Genomic DNA, 18994 nt, shown 5'->3' with positions numbered 1-18994 from the left:
ACTCACCTGAGCTAACAGGTATGTGAGCTGGTTACTCTGCTGCGCTTAAAATTTCTTTTTTGGTTTGCTACAATGCCTTTTCTGAAACGTTGTCTCCCTCTGCTGGAACACTGACTTCTTTCATTTAATGCCTGCAGACTATAAAAGAGAAACCAACCCAAAAAGTTTGGTTGATTAGTCTGTGGCATTCTTTTAAACTGTTGCTTATGGCGGTCTCTGTGAGCTTCTCAGTGACATTCAGCCATCCAGGTATCCCGCCTGCAGTAGACGGAATGTGGCAATGGAACGCTGGCTGCGCGTGTCATAATAGGCTCTGAGCCTTTATATACCTGCGCACAGCAGCAGCCACCTTCAGTCTGCTGCTGGACAGCCAGCAGCAGCAGCAGGAGAGGTAATTAATCAGCAACCCTCCTGCTAAGGGTAGACAGCTGCTCGTTCCACCCCCCCCCCGCCTTAATTGGTTCTCCTCCCTTCCAACGGTGTTGAGGCGGGTGGGAACAGCCGGGGGTTGAGGGTACTGTGCTAAAAGAGGTGGAGTTATGCAGATCTAAAATGCGTGGATTGCAGCAGCAGCAAGCCGAAAAGTGCAGGCATGTGAGGGATCTAGAGGTTGACAGCATGTCTTCTTAACGGGAGTCCAGTTGGCCATCTCCACAAATGGACTTTTCAGAATCCTTGGGTGGCACCGTAGTCGGAAACCAATTCTGGTTATCGCTTCTCGGCCTTTTGGCTAAGATCAAGTGTAGTATCTGTTCTTATCAGTTTAATATCTGATACGTCCCCTATCTGGGGACCATATATTAAATGGATTTTTAGAACAGGGAGATGGAAAAAGAGCTTGCTCTGTCCACTCCACGCATTGACCTGGTATTGCAGTATCTCCAGGACCGGTGCACCCCTTCTTTAATGCAGTTTCTAAAATCAGAAAGAATTGAATTCAATGCTTTTTGTTCATTTTGCTTGTTTGTCGGATTTTGGGATGGACTCTTTGGCTTTGCTTTTCTTCTCCTCATTGGATTTTTCATGTTAAAAGTTGCAGAAGCCAGATGACAAGCTCATTTTGGTTCAACTTCAGCAACTGTGCATTGCATTGCCATGTAATGTAATGTAATGCAATGCTATCTATCTAGCTCTCCCTCTATACTTCCTTTTGGATAAACAGACATATTAGGCAAGCATTTTGGAGCTTTCACCTAAATAACTACAGGTGGTGAGATAAGCTGCACAATATAATTGACCTTTCAGTATATTGTTGCACACACACCATCTATTTAGCAAATGCCCTTGTTATCAACAGCAGCCTTTTAAACTCACCTGAGCTAACAGGTATGTGAGCTGGTTACTCTGCTGCGCTTAAAATTTCTTTTTTGGTTTGCTACAATGCCTTTTCTGAAACGTTGTCTCCCTCTGCTGGAACACTGACTTCTTTCATTTAATGCCTGCAGACTATAAAAGAGAAACCAACCCAAAAAGTTTGGTTGATTAGTCTGTGGCATTCTTTTAAACTGTTGCTTATGGCGGTCTCTGTGAGCTTCTCAGTGACATTCAGCCATCCAGGTATCCCGCCTGCAGTAGACGGAATGTGGCAATGGAACGCTGGCTGCGCATGTCATAATAGGCTCTGAGCCTTTATATACCTGCGCACAGCAGCAGCCACCTTCAGTCTGCTGCTGGACAGCCAGCAGCAGCAGCAGCAGGAGAGGTAATTAATCAGCAACCCTCCTGCTAAGGGTAGACAGCTGCTCGTTCCACCCCCCCCCCCCCGCCTTAATTGGTTCTCCTCCCTTCCAACGGTGTTGAGGCGGGTGGGAACAGCCGGGGGTTGAGGGTACTGTGCTAAAAGAGGTGGAGTTATGCAGATCTAAAACGCGTGGATTGCAGCAGCAGCAAGCCGAAAAGTGCAGGCATGTGAGGGATCTAGAGGTTGACAGCATGTCTTCTTAACGGGAGTCCAGGTGGCCATCTCCACAAATGGACTTTTCAGAATCCTTGGGTGGCACCGTAGTCGGAAACCAATTCTGGTTATCGCTTCTCGGCCTTTTGGCTAAGATCAAGTGTAGTATCTGTTCTTATCAGTTTAATATCTGATACGTCCCCTATCTGGGGACCATATATTAAATGGATTTTTAGAACAGGGAGATGGAAAAAGAGCTTGCTCTGTCCACTCCACGCATTGACCTGGTATTGCAGTATCTCCAGGACCGGTGCACCCCTTCTTTAATGCAGTTTCTAAAATCAGAAAGAATTGAATTCAATGCTTTTTGTTCATTTTGCTTGTTTGTCGGATTTTGGGATGGACTCTTTGGCTTTGCTTTTCTTCTCCTCATTGGATTTTTCATGTTAAAAGTTGCAGAAGCCAGATGACAAGCTCATTTTGGTTAAACTTCAGCAACTGTGCATTGCATTGCCATGTAATGTAATGTAATGCAATGCTATCTATCTAGCTCTCCCTCTATACTTCCTTTTGGATAAACAGACATATTAGGCAAGCATTTTGGAGCTTTCACCTAAATAACTACAGGTGGTGAGATAAGCTGCACAATATAATTGACCTTTCAGTATATTGTTGCACACACACCATCTATTTAGCAAATGCCCTTGTTATCAACAGCAGCCTTTTAAACTCACCTGAGCTAACAGGTATGTGAGCTGGTTACTCTGCTGCGCTTAAAATTTCTTTTTTGGTTTGCTACAATGCCTTTTCTGAAACGTTGTCTCCCTCTGCTGGAACACTGACTTCTTTCATTTAATGCCTGCAGACTATAAAAGAGAAACCAACCCAAAAAGTTTGGTTGATTAGTCTGTGGCATTCTTTTAAACTGTTGCTTATGGCGGTCTCTGTGAGCTTCTCAGTGACATTCAGCCATCCAGGTATCCCGCCTGCAGTAGACGGAATGTGGCAATGGAACGCTGGCTGCGCGTGTCATAATAGGCTCTGAGCCTTTATATACCTGCGCACAGCAGCAGCCACCTTCAGTCTGCTGCTGGACAGCCAGCAGCAGCAGCAGCAGGAGAGGTAATTAATCAGCAACCCTCCTGCTAAGGGTAGACAGCTGCTCGTTCCACCCCCCCCCCCCGCCTTAATTGGTTCTCCTCCCTTCCAACGGTGTAGAGGCGGGTGGGAACAGCCGGGGGTTGAGCGTACTGTGCTAAAAGAGGTGGAGTTATGCAGATCTAAAACGCGTGGATTGCAGCAGCAGCAAGCCGAAAAGTGCAGGCATGTGAGGGATCTAGAGGTTGACAGCATGTCTTCTTAACGGGAGTCCAGGTGGCCATCTCCACAAATGGACTTTTCAGAATCCTTGGGTGGCACCGTAGTCGGAAACCAATTCTGGTTATCGCTTCTCGGCCTTTTGGCTAAGATCAAGTGTAGTATCTGTTCTTATCAGTTTAATATCTGATACGTCCCCTATCTGGGGACCATATATTAAATGGATTTTTAGAACAGGGAGATGGAAAAAGAGCTTGCTCTGTCCACTCCACGCATTGACCTGGTATTGCAGTATCTCCAGGACCGGTGCACCCCTTCTTTAATGCAGTTTCTAAAATCAGAAAGAATTGAATTCAATGCTTTTTGTTCATTTTGCTTGTTTGTCGGATTTTGGGATGGACTCTTTGGCTTTGCTTTTCTTCTCCTCATTGGATTTTTCATGTTAAAAGTTGCAGAAGCCAGATGACAAGCTCATTTTGGTTCAACTTCAGCAACTGTGCATTGCATTGCCATGTAATGTAATGTAATGCAATGCTATCTATCTAGCTCTCCCTCTATACTTCCTTTTGGATAAACAGACATATTAGGCAAGCATTTTGGAGCTTTCACCTAAATAACTACAGGTGGTGAGATAAGCTGCACAATATAATTGACCTTTCAGTATATTGTTGCACACACACCATCTATTTAGCAAATGCCCTTGTTATCAACAGCAGCCTTTTAAACTCACCTGAGCTAACAGGTATGTGAGCTGGTTACTCTGCTGCGCTTAAAATTTCTTTTTTGGTTTGCTACAATGCCTTTTCTGAAACGTTGTCTCCCTCTGCTGGAACACTGACTTCTTTCATTTAATGCCTGCAGACTATAAAAGAGAAACCAACCCAAAAAGTTTGGTTGATTAGTCTGTGGCATTCTTTTAAACTGTTGCTTATGGCGGTCTCTGTGAGCTTCTCAGTGACATTCAGCCATCCAGGTATCCCGCCTGCAGTAGACGGAATGTGGCAATGGAACGCTGGCTGCGCGTGTCATAATAGGCTCTGAGCCTTTATATACCTGCGCACAGCAGCAGCCACCTTCAGTCTGCTGCTGGACAGCCAGCAGCAGCAGCAGCAGGAGAGGTAATTAATCAGCAACCCTCCTGCTAAGGGTAGACAGCTGCTCGTTCCACCCCCCCCCCCGCCTTAATTGGTTCTCCTCCCTTCCAACGGTGTTGAGGCGGGTGGGAACAGCCGGGGGTTGAGGGTACTGTGCTAAAAGAGGTGGAGTTATGCAGATCTAAAACGCGTGGATTGCAGCAGCAGCAAGCCGAAAAGTGCAGGCATGTGAGGGATCTAGAGGTTGACAGCATGTCTTCTTAACGGGAGTCCAGGTGGCCATCTCCACAAATGAACTTTTCAGAATCCTTGGGTGGCACCGTAGTCGGAAACCAATTCTGGTTATCGCTTCTCGGCCTTTTGGCTAAGATCAAGTGTAGTATCTGTTCTTATCAGTTTAATATCTGATACGTCCCCTATCTGGGGACCATATATTAAATGGATTTTTAGAACAGGGAGATGGAAAAAGAGCTTGCTCTGTCCACTCCACGCATTGACCTGGTATTGCAGTATCTCCAGGACCGGTGCACCCCTTCTTTAATGCAGTTTCTAAAATCAGAAAGAATTGAATTCAATGCTTTTTGTTCATTTTGCTTGTTTGTCGGATTTTGGGATGGACTCTTTGGCTTCGCTTTTCTTCTCCTCATTGGATTTTTCATGTTAAAAGTTGCAGAAGCCAGATGACAAGCTCATTTTGGTTCAACTTCAGCAACTGTGCATTGCATTGCCATGTAATGTAATGTAATGCAATGCTATCTATCTAGCTCTCCCTCTATACTTCCTTTTGGATAAACAGACATATTAGGCAAGCATTTTGGAGCTTTCACCTAAATAACTACAGGTGGTGAGATAAGCTGCACAATATAATTGACCTTTCAGTATATTGTTGCACACACACCATCTATTTAGCAAATGCCCATGTTATCAACAGCAGCCTTTTAAACTCACCTGAGCTAACAGGTATGTGAGCTGGTTACTCTGCTGCGCTTAAAATTTCTTTTTTGGTTTGCTACAATGCCTTTTCTGAAACGTTGTCTCCCTCTGCTGGAACACTGACTTCTTTCATTTAATGCCTGCAGACTATAAAAGAGAAACCAACCCAAAAAGTTTGGTTGATTAGTCTGTGGCATTCTTTTAAACTGTTGCTTATGGCGGTCTCTGTGAGCTTCTCAGTGACATTCAGCCATCCAGGTATCCCGCCTGCAGTAGACGGAATGTGGCAATGGAACGCTGGCTGCGCGTGTCATAATAGGCTCTGAGCCTTTATATACCTGCGCACAGCAGCAGCCGCCTTCAGTCTGCTGCTGGACAGCCAGCAGCAGCAGCAGGAGAGGTAATTAATCAGCAACCCTCCTGCTAAGGGTAGACAGCTGCTCGTTCCACCCCCCCCCCCGCCTTAATTGGTTCTCCTCCCTTCCAACGGTGTTGAGGCGGGTGGGAACAGCCGGGGGTTGAGGGTACTGTGCTAAAAGAGGTGGAGTTATGCAGATCTAAAACGCGTGGATTGCAGCAGCAGCAAGCCGAAAAGTGCAGGCATGTGAGGGATCTAGAGGTTGACAGCATGTCTTCTTAACGGGAGTCCAGGTGGCCATCTCCACAAATGGACATTTCAGAATCCTTGGGTGGCACCGTAGTCGGAAACCAATTCTGGTTATCGCTTCTCGGCCTTTTGGCTAAGATCAAGTGTAGTATCTGTTCTTATCAGTTTAATATCTGATACGTCCCCTATCTGGGGACCATATATTAAATGGATTTTTAGAACAGGGAGATGGAAAAAGAGCTTGCTCTGTCCACTCCACGCATTGACCTGGTATTGCAGTATCTCCAGGACCGGTGCACCCCTTCTTTACTGCAGTTTCTAAAATCAGAAAGAATTGAATTCAATGCTTTTTGTTCATTTTGCTTGTTTGTCGGATTTTGGGATGGACTCTTTGGCTTTGCTTTTCTTCTCCTCATTGGATTTTTCATGCTAAAAGTTGCAGAAGCCAGATGACAAGCTCATTTTGGTTCAACTTCAGCAACTGTGCATTGCATTGCCATGTAATGTAATGTAATGCAATGCTATCTATCTAGCTCTCCCTCTATACTTCCTTTTGGATAAACAGACATATTAGGCAAGCATTTTGGAGCTTTCACCTAAATAACTACAGGTGGTGAGATAAGCTGCACAATATAATTGACCTTTCAGTATATTGTTGCACACACACCATCTATTTAGCAAATGCCCTTGTTATCAACAGCAGCCTTTTAAACTCACCTGAGCTAACAGGTATGTGAGCTGGTTACTCTGCTGCGCTTAAAATTTCTTTTTTGGTTTGCTACAATGCCTTTTCTGAAACGTTGTCTCCCTCTGCTGGAACACTGACTTCTTTCATTTAATGCCTGCAGACTATAAAAGAGAAACCAACCCAAAAAGTTTGGTTGATTAGTCTGTGGCATTCTTTTAAACTGTTGCTTATGGCGGTCTCTGTGAGCTTCTCAGTGACATTCAGCCATCCAGGTATCCCGCCTGCAGTAGACGGAATGTGGCAATGGAACGCTGGCTGCGCGTGTCATAATAGGCTCTGAGCCTTTATATACCTGCGCACAGCAGCAGCCACCTTCAGTCTGCTGCTGGACAGCCAGCAGCAGCAGCAGCAGGAGAGGTAATTAATCAGCAACCCTCCTGCTAAGGGTAGACAGCTGCTCGTTCCACCCACCCCCCCGCCTTAATTGGTTCTCCTCCCTTCCAACGGTGTTGAGGCGGGTGGGAACAGCCGGGGGTTGAGGGTACTGTGCTAAAAGAGGTGGAGTTATGCAGATCTAAAACGCGTGGATTGCAGCAGCAGCAAGCCGAAAAGTGCAGGCATGTGAGGGATCTAGAGGTTGACAGCATGTCTTCTTAACGGGAGTCCAGGTGGCCATCTCCACAAATGGACTTTTCAGAATCCTTGGGTGGCACCGTAGTCGGAAACCAATTCTGGTTATCGCTTCTCGGCCTTTTGGCTAAGATCAAGTGTAGTATCTGTTCTTATCAGTTTAATATCTGATACGTCCCCTATCTGGGGACCATATATTAAATGGATTTTTAGAACAGGGAGATGGAAAAAGAGCTTGCTCTGTCCACTCCACGCATTGACCTGGTATTGCAGTATCTCCAGGACCGGTGCACCCCTTCTTTAATGCAGTTTCTAAAATCAGAAAGAATTGAATTCAATGCTTTTTGTTCATTTTGCTTGTTTGTCGGATTTTGGGATGGACTCTTTGGCTTTGCTTTTCTTCTCCTCATTGGATTTTTCATGTTAAAAGTTGCAGAAGCCAGATGACAAGCTCATTTTGGTTCAACTTCAGCAACTGTGCATTGCATTGCCATGTAATGTAATGTAATGCAATGCTATCTATCTAGCTCTCCCTCTATACTTCCTTTTGGATAAACAGACATATTAGGCAAGCATTTTGGAGCTTTCACCTAAATAACTACAGGTGGTGAGATAAGCTGCACAATATAATTGACCTTTCAGTATATTGTTGCACACACACCATCTATTTAGCAAATGCCCTTGTTATCAACAGCAGCCTTTTAAACTCACCTGAGCTAACAGGTATGTGAGCTGGTTACTCTGCTGCGCTTAAAATTTCTTTTTTGGTTTGCTACAATGCCTTTTCTGAAACGTTGTCTCCCTCTGCTGGAACACTGACTTCATTCATTTAATGCCTGCAGACTATAAAAGAGAAACCAACCCAAAAAGTTTGGTTGATTAGTCTGTGGCATTCTTTTAAACTGTTGCTTATGGCGGTCTCTGTGAGCTTCTCAGTGACATTCAGCCATCCAGGTATCCCGCCTGCAGTAGACGGAATGTGGCAATGGATCGCTGGCTGCGCGTGTCATAATAGGCTCTGAGCCTTTATATACCTGCGCACAGCAGCAGCCACCTTCAGTCTGCTGCTGGACAGCCAGCAGCAGCAGCAGGAGAGGTAATTAATCAGCAACCCTCCTGCTAAGGGTAGACAGCTGCTCGTTCCACCCCCCCCCCCCGCCTTAATTGGTTCTCCTCCCTTCCAACGGTGTTGAGGCGGGTGGGAACAGCCGGGGGTTGAGGGTACTGTGCTAAAAGAGGTGGAGTTATGCAGATCTAAAACGCGTGGATTGCAGCAGCAGCAAGCCGAAAAGTGCAGGCATGTGAGGGATCTAGAGGTTGACAGCATGTCTTCTTAACGGGAGTCCAGGTGGCCATCTCCACAAATGGACTTTTCAGAATCCTTGGGTGGCACCGTAGTCGGAAACCAATTCTGGTTATCGCTTCTCGGCCTTTTGGCTAAGATCAAGTGTAGTATCTGTTCTTATCAGTTTAATATCTGATACGTCCCCTATCTGGGGACCATATATTAAATGGATTTTTAGAACAGGGAGATGGAAAAAGAGCTTGCTCTGTCCACTCCACGCATTGACCTGGTATTGCAGTATCTCCAGGACCGGTGCACCCCTTCTTTAATGCAGTTTCTAAAATCAGAAAGAATTGAATTCAATGCTTTTTGTTCATTTTGCTTGTTTGTCGGATTTTGGGATGGACTCTTTGGCTTTGCTTTTCTTCTCCTCATTGGATTTTTCATGTTAAAAGTTGCAGAAGCCAGATGACAAGCTCATTTTGGTTCAACTTCAGCAACTGTGCATTGCATTGCCATGTAATGTAATGTAATGCAATGCTATCTATCTAGCTCTCCCTCTATACTTCCTTTTGGATAAACAGACATATTAGGCAAGCATTTTGGAGCTTTCACCTAAATAACTACAGGTGGTGAGATAAGCTGCACAATATAATTGACCTTTCAGTATATTGTTGCACACACACCATCTATTTAGCAAATGCCCTTGTTATCAACAGCAGCCTTTTAAACTCACCTGAGCTAACAGGTATGTGAGCTGGTTACTCTGCTGCGCTTAAAATTTCTTTTTTGGTTTGCTACAATGCCTTTTCTGAAACGTTGTCTCCCTCTGCTGGAACACTGACTTCTTTCATTTAATGCCTGCAGACTATAAAAGAGAAACCAACCCAAAAAGTTTGGTTGATTAGTCTGTGGCATTCTTTTAAACTGTTGCTTATGGCGGTCTCTGTGAGCTTCTCAGTGACATTCAGCCATCCAGGTATCCCGCCTGCAGTAGACGGAATGTGGCAATGGAACGCTGGCTGCGCGTGTCATAATAGGCTCTGAGCCTTTATATACCTGCGCACAGCAGCAGCCACCTTCAGTCTGCTGCTGGACAGCCAGCAGCAGCAGCAGCAGGAGAGGTAATTAATCAGCAACCCTCCTGCTAAGGGTAGACAGCTGGTCGTTCCACCCCCCCCCCCCCCCCCGCCTTAATTGGTTCTCCTCCCTTCCAACGGTGTTGAGGCGGGTGGGAACAGCCGGGGGTTGAGGGTACTGTGCTAAAAGAGGTGGAGTTATGCAGATCTAAAACGCGTGGATTGCAGCAGCAGCAAGCCGAAAAGTGCAGGCATGTGAGGGATCTAGAGGTTGACAGCATGTCTTCTTAACGGGAGTCCAGGTGGCCATCTCCACAAATGGACTTTTCAGAATCCTTGGGTGGCACCGTAGTCGGAAACCAATTCTGGTTATCGCTTCTCGGCCTTTTGGCTAAGATCAAGTGTAGTATCTGTTCTTATCAGTTTAATATCTGATACGTCCCCTATCTGGGGACCATATATTAAATGGATTTTTAGAACAGGCAGATGGAAAAAGAGCTTGCTCTGTCCACTCCACGCATTGACCTGGTATTGCAGTATCTCCAGGACCGGTGCACCCCTTCTTTAATGCAGTTTCTAAAATCAGAAAGAATTGAATTCAATGCTTTTTGTTCATTTTGCTTGTTTGTCGGATTTTGGGATGGACTCTTTGGCTTTGCTTTTCTTCTCCTCATTGGATTTTTCATGTTAAAAGTTGCAGAAGCCAGATGACAAGCTCATTTTGGTTCAACTTCAGCAACTGTGCATTGCATTGCCATGTAATGTAATGTAATGCAATGCTATCTATCTAGCTCTCCCTCTATACTTCCTTTTGGATAAACAGACATATTAGGCAAGCATTTTGGAGCTTTCACCTAAATAACTACAGGTGGTGAGATAAGCTGCACAATATAATTGACCTTTCAGTATATTGTTGCACACACACCATCTATTTAGCAAATGCCCTTGTTATCAACAGCAGCCTTTTAAACTCACCTGAGCTAACAGGTATGTGAGCTGGTTACTCTGCTGCGCTTAAAATTTCTTTTTTGGTTTGCTACAATGCCTTTTCTGAAACGTTGTCTCCCTCTGCTGGAACACTGACTTCTTTCATTTAATGCCTGCAGACTATAAAAGAGAAACCAACCCAAAAAGTTTGGTTGATTAGTCTGTGGCATTCTTTTAAACTGTTGCTTATGGCGGTCTCTGTGAGCTTCTCAGTGACATTCAGCCATCCAGGTATCCCGCCTGCAGTAGACGGAATGTGGCAATGGAACGCTGGCTGCGCGTGTCATAATAGGCTCTTAGCCTTTATATACCTGCGCACAGCAGCAGCCACCTTCAGTCTGCTGCTGGACAGCCAGCAGCAGCAGCAGGAGAGGTAATTAATCAGCAACCCTCCTGCTAAGGGTAGACAGCTGCTCGTTCCACCCCCCCCCCCCGCCTTAATTGGTTCTCCTCCCTTCCAACGGTGTTGAGGCGGGTGGGAACAGCCGGGGGTTGAGGGTACTGTGCTAAAAGAGGTGGAGTTATGCAGATCTAAAACGCGTGGATTGCAGCAGCAGCAAGCCGAAAAGTGCAGGCATGTGAGGGATCTAGAGGTTGACAGCATGTCTTCTTAACGGGAGTCCAGGTGGCCATCTCCACAAATGGACTTTTCAGAATCCTTGGGTGGCACCGTAGTCGGAAACCAATTCTGGTTATCGCTTCTCGGCCTTTTGGCTAAGATCAAGTGTAGTATCTGTTCTTATCAGTTTAATATCTGATACGTCCCCTATCTGGGGACCATATATTAAATGGATTTTTAGAACAGGGAGATGGAAAAAGAGCTTGCTCTGTCCACTCCACGCATTGACCTGGTATTGCAGTATCTCCAGGACCGGTGCACCCCTTCTTTAATGCAGTTTCTAAAATCAGAAAGAATTGAATTCAATGCTTTTTGTTCATTTTGCTTGTTTGTCGGATTTTGGGATGGACTCTTTGGCTTTGCTTTTCTTCTCCTCATTGGATTTTTCATGTTAAAAGTTGCAGAAGCCAGATGACAAGCTCATTTTGGTTCAACTTCAGCAACTGTGCATTGCATTGCCATGTAATGTAATGTAATGCAATGCTATCTATCTAGCTCTCCCTCTATACTTCCTTTTGGATAAACAGACATATTAGGCAAGCATTTTGGAGCTTTCACCTAAATAACTACAGGTGGTGAGATAAGCTGCACAATATAATTGACCTTTCAGTATATTGTTGCACACACACCATCTATTTAGCAAATGCCCTTGTTATCAACAGCAGCCTTTTAAACTCACCTGAGCTAACAGGTATGTGAGCTGGTTACTCTGCTGCGCTTAAAATTTCTTTTTTGGTTTGCTACAATGCCTTTTCTGAAACGTTGTCTCCCTCTGCTGGAACACTGACTTCTTTCATTTAATGCCTGCAGACTATAAAAGAGAAACCAACCCAAAAAGTTTGGTTGATTAGTCTGTGGCATTCTTTTAAACTGTTGCTTATGGCGGTCTCTGTGAGCTTCTCAGTGACATTCAGCCTTCCAGGTATCCCGCCTGCAGTAGACGGAATGTGGCAATGGAACGCTGGCTGCGCGTGTCATAATAGGCTCTGAGCCTTTATATACCTGCGCACAGCAGCAGCCACCTTCAGTCTGCTGCTGGACAGCCAGCAGCAGCAGCAGCAGCAGGAGAGGTAATTAATCAGCAACCCTCCTGCTAAGGGTAGACAGCTGCTCGTTCCACCCCCCCCCCCGCCTTAATTGGTTCTCCTCCCTTCCAACGGTGTTGAGGCGGGTGGGAACAGCCGGGGGTTGAGGGTACTGTGCTAAAAGAGGTGGAGTTATGCAGATCTAAAACGCGTGGATTGCAGCAGCAGCAAGCCGAAAAGTGCAGGCATGTGAGGGATCTAGAGGTTGACAGCATGTCTTCTTAACGGGAGTCCAGGTGGCCATCTCCACAAATGGACTTTTCAGAATCCTTGGGTGGCACCGTAGTCGGAAACCAATTCTGGTTATCGCTTCTCGGCCTTTTGGCTAAGATCAAGTGTAGTATCTGTTCTTATCAGTTTAATATCTGATACGTCCCCTATCTGGGGACCATATATTAAATGGATTTTTAGAACAGGGAGATGGAAAAAGAGCTTGCTCTGTCCACTCCACGCATTGACCTGGTATTGCAGTATCTCCAGGACCGGTGCACCCCTTCTTTAATGCAGTTTCTAAAATCAGAAAGAATTGAATTCAATGCTTTTTGTTCATTTTGCTTGTTTGTCGTATTTTGGGATGGACTCTTTGGCTTTGCTTTTCTTCTCCTCATTGGATTTTTCATGTTAAAAGTTGCAGAAGCCAGATGACAAGCTCATTTTGGTTCAACTTCAGCAACTGTGCATTGCATTGCCATGTAATGTAATGTAATGCAATGCTATCTATCTAGCTCTCCCTCTATACTTCCTTTTGGATAAACAGACATATTAGGCAAGCATTTTGGAGCTTTCACCTAAATAACTACAGGTGGTGAGATAAGCTGCACAATATAATTGACCTTTCAGTATATTGTTGCACACACACCATCTATTTAGCAAATGCCCTTGTTATCAACAGCAGCCTTTTAAACTCACCTGAGCTAACAGGTATGTGAGCTGGTTACTCTGCTGCGCTTAAAATTTCTTTTTTGGTTTGCTACAATGCCTTTTCTGAAACGTTGTCTCCCTCTGCTGGAACACTGACTTCTTTCATTTAATGCCTGCAGACTATAAAAGAGAAACCAACCCAAAAAGTTTGGTTGATTAGTCTGTGGCATTCTTTTAAACTGTTGCTTATGGCGGTCTCTGTGAGCTTCTCAGTGACATTCAGCCATCCAGGTATCCCGCCTGCAGTAGACGGAATGTGGCAATGGAACGCTGGCTGCGCGTGTCATAATAGGCTCTGAGCCTTTATATACCTGCGCACAGCAGCAGCCACCTTCAGTCTGCTGCTGGACAGCCAGCAGCAGCAGCAGCAGGAGAGGTAATTAATCAGCAACCCTCCTGCTAAGGGTAGACAGCTGCTCGTTCCACCCCCCCCCCCGCCTTAATTGGTTCTCCTCCCTTCCAACGGTGTTGAGGCGGGTGGGAACAGCCGGGGGTTGAGGGTACTGTGCTAAAAGAGGTGGAGTTATGCAGATCTAAAACGCGTGGATTGCAGCAGCAGCAAGCCGAAAAGTGCAGGCATGTGAGGGATCTAGAGGTTGACAGCATGTCTTCTTAACGGGAGTCCAGGTGGCCATCTCCACAAATGGACTTTTCAGAATCCTTGGGTGGCACCGTAGTCGGAAACCAATTCTGGTTATCGCTTCTCGGCCTTTTGGCTAAGATCAAGTGTAGTATCTGTTCTTATCAGTTTAATATCTGATACGTCCCCTATCTGGGGACCATATATTAAATGGATCTTTAGAACAGGGAGATGGAAAAAGAGCTTGCTCTGTCCACTCCACGCATTGACCTGGTATTGCAGTATCTCCAGGACCGGTGCACCCCTTCTTTAATGCAGTTTCTAAAATCAGAAAGAATTGAATTCAATGCTTTTTGTTCATTTTGCTTGTTTGTCGGATTTTGGGATGCACTCTTTGGCTTTGCTTTTCTTCTCCTCATTGGATTTTTCATGTTAAAAGTTGCAGAAGCCAGATGACAAGCTCATTTTGGTTCAACTTCAGCAACTGTGCATTGCATTGCCATGTAATGTGTAGCGCTGGCGTCCCTGCCCTCTGCTAGGCAGGGACGCTGCTCCCCTCACCGCTCTGCTCCGTGCCCGGCGTCCTCTCTCCGCTCTGCTGTCAGCGCGCGCTCCTTCCCGGCGTCCTCCTCCCGCTCTGCTCTCAGTGCGCGCTCCTTCCCGGCCCCTGTGCTTAGGGCGCGCGCGCGCGCGCTCCCCTCCTCTTAAAGAGGCCGCGCGAGCCGTCCTAAGGAGTCCCCGGCCAATGGCCGGAGGACTTCATCATATATAAGGCACCTCCTCCAAAATGGAGGTGCCCGAGCAATGTTGTTTGCACCTGTGTCTCACCTGTGCTTCAGCCCTCAGGTCCCGTTGCCAGTTACCTGCCAGTTACCTGCCAGTTTCCTGCCAGTTTCCTGCTAGTTACCTGCCTGATTCCTGCCTGAATACTTTTTACCTGCCTGCCTGCCTGAGGTCCGACGGTCTGCCTTACAACTCCGGTCAGTCTGTCTAAGGACCAACTTGTCCGCTCACCTGGGAGCGCACATCAGCTACCTGCCTGCTTGCCTGAGGTCCGACAGTCTGCCTTACAACTCCGGTCAGTCTGTCTATGGACCAGCTTGCCCGCTCACCTGGGAGCGCTTCTCCGCTACCTGCCTGCTTGCCAGCCCGGAGGCTCCGTTGTCACGTGCTGTGACCACCAGCTATCTCAGAGACTCTTGCCCGCTCACCTGGGAGCGCATCTCCGTTACCTGCCTGCTTGCCAGCCCGGAGGTCCCGTTGTCACGTGCGGTGACCACCAGCTATTCCAGAGACTCTTGCCCTCTCACCTGGGAGCGCTTCTCCGTTACCTACCTGCCTGCCAGCCCGGAGGTTCCGCCGTCACGTGCCGTGACCACCTGCTATTCCAGAGACTCTCGCTTGCTCACCTGGGAGCACACATCTACCATCTGCCTGCTAGCCTACCCGGAGGCTCTGCCATCACAGGTCGTACCTACCCCTTACCCAGAGACTGCCCTGATCACTTGCCGTAACTCCCTGTCCGTTCACCCAGAGACTGCCACCCGCTCCCTTACAAGGGCCGCCCCCTTGTATAGTAGCTCAGAGGTTCCGCCTCCCGGACCCGTTACAGTTTGCTCGGGCCATGGAACCCGGTGGCACCCAAGCTCCCTCGCTCTCGGACCTCTGTCTTGAACTGTCCCGTCAGAGGTCCCAACAGGAGGCCATCCTGGGTCACCTGCGGAATGTTAATACTCGCCTGAACACTCTGTCTGATCCACCAACAACCTCCGCCAGTGCCATATCTTGCAATCCGGCAGCTCCGCTGCCCACTAATACTATGGTATCCTACCCCGGACCCCGGCTCTCTGCACCTCCTCGCTTCGGAGGCGACCCCGTCCAGGCTCGGGGCTTCATAAATCAGTGCACCCTGCACTTTGAACTTTTGTCCCATCAGTTTAATTCCGACCGGGCCAAAATTGCCTTTATCATGTCCCATCTCACCGGGGAGGCCCTGGCCTGGCTAAATCCTCTATGGGAGAGAGGAGACCCCCTGGTGTCCAACTTGCCTGCTTTTCTCTCGGCTTTCCGGAAAGTCTTCGACGAACCCGGACGGAAGACCTCATCCGCATCCTCTCTGCTACGCCTCCGTCAGGAGGGTCTCACCGTGGGCCAATATGCCATACGGTTCCGCACCCTTGCCTCGGAGCTGGCCTGGGATAACGACGCTCTGGTATCCGTCTTCTGGGAGGGTCTGTCCGGTCGTATTAAAGATGAACTTGCTGGTCGGGACATTCCTACCTCTCTCGATGATCTAATAACCCTTGCCACCCGGATTGACCTACGGTTCCAGGAGCGTGCCAAAGAGGTCACCCGTGAGAGAAGGATTCCACGTTTAGCTCCTACTTTCCAGAAACCCGTCATTCCCTCCATCTCTCCCCAGGTACACTCTCCTGAGCCTATGCAGGTCGACCAGACCAAGATGGTCAAAACCCGTCAGGACTCACGCCGTGCCGAGGGGAGCTGCTTTTACTGTGGCAGTAAGGAGCACCGGATCCGTGCCTGCCCGGAGAGGTCGGGAAACGCCTGTGTCTAGGTTCGCTCAGAGAGGTCCACCTAGACAAGAATAAATCCTCTCCATCCCTGCTGTTGTCAGTTTCGATCATCTACGGGGAGAACCGTTATTTCGAACTAGCCCAACTTGACTCTGGAGCAGCCGGGAACCTTATTTCACAGTCCCTGGTTGAGAAATACCGCATCCCCACCAAACCTCTGGCTGTACCCTTGTCTGTCGCTGCCGTGGATGGGGGCCTCTTACCTCGCCCCATTCAACTCATCACCGAATCCATTACCCTGCAGGTGGGAATGCTGCATTCTGAAAGTATCTCCTTTCATGTTCTGCCTGGACTCTCTCACGCCCTCTTGCTAGGTCTGCCCTGGCTCCAGAGACATGCACCCGTGCTAGACTGGCAAACCGGAGAGGTCCTTCGCTGGGGACAAGACTGTCATAAAACCTGCCTGGTTCCCGTCCATCCCGTCCGTCCCTCTCCTACCCCAGCTAATCTACCTGGACTTCCGATTCCTTATTGGTCTTATGCAGATGTCTTTAATAAAAAGGAGGCAGAGACATTACCACCACATAGACCATACGACTGTCCCATCGATCTGCTACCCGGTACTACTCCTCCCCGTGGGCGTATCTATCCTTTATCCGCTGCTGAGACCCGGTCAATGTCCGAATATATTGAGGAGAATCTGGCCAGAGGATTCATCCGGAAATCTACCTCCCCGGCGGGAGCAGGCTTCTTTTTCGTCAAAAAGAAGGACGGCTCTCTCCGTCCCTGTATAGACTATAGAGGCCTAAACCTGATCACGGTGAAGAATAAGTACCCCCTTCCGCTCATTCCAGAATTATTTGATCGCCTGAGGGGGGCTAGGATCTTCACCAAACTGGACCTTCGTGGGGCGTACAACCTGGTTCGTATTCGTCAGGGGGATGAATGGAAGACGGCATTCAACACCCGGGACGGCCACTATGAATACCTGGTAATGCCCTTTGGTCTCTGTAACGCTCCTGCCGTCTTTCAAGAGTTGGTCAATGACATCTTCCGGGACCTTCTCTACTCCTGCGTAGTGGTGTACCTGGACGACATCTTGGTCTTCTCTCCGGATCTCCAGACTCACCGGAGGGACGTTCGTCAGGTCCTGCTCAGGCTAAGGCAGAACCATCTCTACGCTAAATTTGAGAAGTGCCTCTTTGAGCAGACCTCGCTTCCGTTTCTGGGCTACATTATCTCTCAGACCGGCCTACAAATGGATCCTGAGAAACTGTCTGCCATCGAGAAATGGCCCCGACCGGAGGGGTTGAAGGCCATTCAGCGATTCCTGGGCTTCGCCAACTACTACCGCCTCTTCATACCACACTTCTCTTCCCGGACGGCCCCAATTTCTGCGCTCACCCGTAAAGGTACTAATCCCAAAGAGTGGCCACCCGAAGCAGAGGAGGCCTTTCTTTCCCTTAAACAGGCCTTCTCTTCCGCCCCGGTGCTGCATCGCCCAGATGGCAACAAACAGTTCTTCCTGGAAGTTGACGCCTCCTCCTCTGGAGCCGGAGCGGTACTTACTCAAAAATCATCTTCCGGGAGGATGGTAACTTGTGGCTTCTTCTCTAAACTCTTCTCCTCCTCTGAGCGCAACTATTCCATAGGAGACCGAGAGTTATTGGCCATCAAACTGGCATTGGAGGAGTGGCGTTACCTGCTCGAGGGGGCTCTTCACCCGGTAATAATTTACACTGACCACAAGAACTTGGCTTACCTCCAGCATGCCCAGAGACTTAACCCGCGCCAAGCCCGGTGGTCCTTGTTTTTTGCTCGTTTTGATTTTGTCCTTCATTTTCGCCCGGCTGACAAAAACGTCAAGGCGGACGCCTTGTCTCGGTCCTTTCTGGTGTCTGATCTCGAGGAGGATCCGAAACATATCATCGATCCCGCCAGAGTAATGCAGGTGGCTCCCGTGAGTCTAAATCGTCTTCCTCCTGGTAAGACGTTCGTACCAGTACCTGATCGGGAGAAGATCCTACACTGGGGTCATTCGTCTAAACTAGCTGGCCACGCCGGTCAGAAAAAGACCCTCCAGCTTATTACCCGGCACTACTGGTGGCCTAACCTGCACAAGGATGTAATAGACTTTGTTTCTGCCTGTGTGTCCTGCGCCCGCAACAAAGTTCCGAGACACCTGCCGGCCGGCCGCCTCCTACCTCTGCCAGTACCTGCTGCCCCCTGGCAGCATATAGCGATGGACTTCATTACTGATCTACCCGCCTCTGCCGGTTGTACGGTCATTTGGGTGGTCGCTGACCGCTTCTCCAAGATGGCTCACTTCATTCCACTGCCAGGTCTTCCGTCTGCACCCGAGCTGGCTAAAGACTATATCCGCCACATCTTCCGTCTTCATGGCCTGCCCCGTCACATCGTGTCGGATCGTGGGGTACAGTTCACTTCCCGTTTCTGGAGAGCCACTTGTAAATTGCTGGACGTCACCCTGGACTTCTCCTCCGCTTACCACCCACAGTCTAATGGTCAAGTGGAGCGGATCAATCAGAACCTGACCAGTTACCTTCGGCACTTCGTTAATGCCCACCATTCTGACTGGGTGGATCTCCTGCCATGGGCCGAATTCTCGTACAACAATCACGAGAGCGAGTCTTCCTCCAAATCCCCGTTTTTTGTAGTCTACGGTCAGCATCCTCGGATCCCGTTTCCCGTCTCCACCTCGGCGGACAATCCGGCTGCGG

General features: G+C 48.1%; 11 non-coding genes across 11 annotated transcripts; all 11 read left to right on the top strand.

Moving 5' to 3' along the window:
• The first annotated feature begins 710 nt into the window (after positions 1-710).
• Positions 711-901, top strand: LOC141242899 (U2 spliceosomal RNA). The gene has a single exon (XR_012307254.1). It is a non-coding gene; the product is annotated as a U2 spliceosomal RNA (small nuclear RNA).
• A 1123-nt stretch (positions 902-2024) lies between these two features.
• Positions 2025-2215, top strand: LOC141242898 (U2 spliceosomal RNA). Its single transcript, XR_012307253.1, has one exon. It is a non-coding gene; the product is annotated as a U2 spliceosomal RNA (small nuclear RNA).
• Positions 2216-3337: 1122 nt separating this feature from the next.
• LOC141242896 (U2 spliceosomal RNA) lies at positions 3338-3528 on the top strand. Its single transcript, XR_012307252.1, has one exon. It is a non-coding gene; the product is annotated as a U2 spliceosomal RNA (small nuclear RNA).
• A 1121-nt stretch (positions 3529-4649) lies between these two features.
• Positions 4650-4840, top strand: LOC141242895 (U2 spliceosomal RNA). Its single transcript, XR_012307251.1, has one exon. It is a non-coding gene; the product is annotated as a U2 spliceosomal RNA (small nuclear RNA).
• A 1118-nt stretch (positions 4841-5958) lies between these two features.
• LOC141242894 (U2 spliceosomal RNA) lies at positions 5959-6149 on the top strand. The gene has a single exon (XR_012307250.1). It is a non-coding gene; the product is annotated as a U2 spliceosomal RNA (small nuclear RNA).
• Positions 6150-7270: 1121 nt separating this feature from the next.
• On the top strand, positions 7271-7461 carry LOC141242893 (U2 spliceosomal RNA). Its single transcript, XR_012307249.1, has one exon. It is a non-coding gene; the product is annotated as a U2 spliceosomal RNA (small nuclear RNA).
• A 1119-nt stretch (positions 7462-8580) lies between these two features.
• LOC141242892 (U2 spliceosomal RNA) lies at positions 8581-8771 on the top strand. The gene has a single exon (XR_012307248.1). It is a non-coding gene; the product is annotated as a U2 spliceosomal RNA (small nuclear RNA).
• Positions 8772-9898: 1127 nt separating this feature from the next.
• On the top strand, positions 9899-10089 carry LOC141242964 (U2 spliceosomal RNA). Its single transcript, XR_012307315.1, has one exon. It is a non-coding gene; the product is annotated as a U2 spliceosomal RNA (small nuclear RNA).
• Positions 10090-11208: 1119 nt separating this feature from the next.
• On the top strand, positions 11209-11399 carry LOC141242891 (U2 spliceosomal RNA). The gene has a single exon (XR_012307247.1). It is a non-coding gene; the product is annotated as a U2 spliceosomal RNA (small nuclear RNA).
• Positions 11400-12523: 1124 nt separating this feature from the next.
• Positions 12524-12714, top strand: LOC141242890 (U2 spliceosomal RNA). Its single transcript, XR_012307246.1, has one exon. It is a non-coding gene; the product is annotated as a U2 spliceosomal RNA (small nuclear RNA).
• A 1121-nt stretch (positions 12715-13835) lies between these two features.
• LOC141242946 (U2 spliceosomal RNA) lies at positions 13836-14026 on the top strand. Its single transcript, XR_012307299.1, has one exon. It is a non-coding gene; the product is annotated as a U2 spliceosomal RNA (small nuclear RNA).
• Positions 14027-18994: the final 4968 nt, after the last annotated feature.

Source organism: Phyllobates terribilis, unplaced genomic scaffold (genome assembly GCF_046119375.1).
Source record: "Phyllobates terribilis strain yellow unplaced genomic scaffold, ASM4611937v1 Scaffold_1090__1_contigs__length_425415, whole genome shotgun sequence".
In the NCBI taxonomy this organism is placed as follows: domain Eukaryota; kingdom Metazoa; phylum Chordata; class Amphibia; order Anura; family Dendrobatidae; genus Phyllobates; species Phyllobates terribilis.
This window is presented reverse-complemented; position numbering and strand designations above follow the sequence as displayed.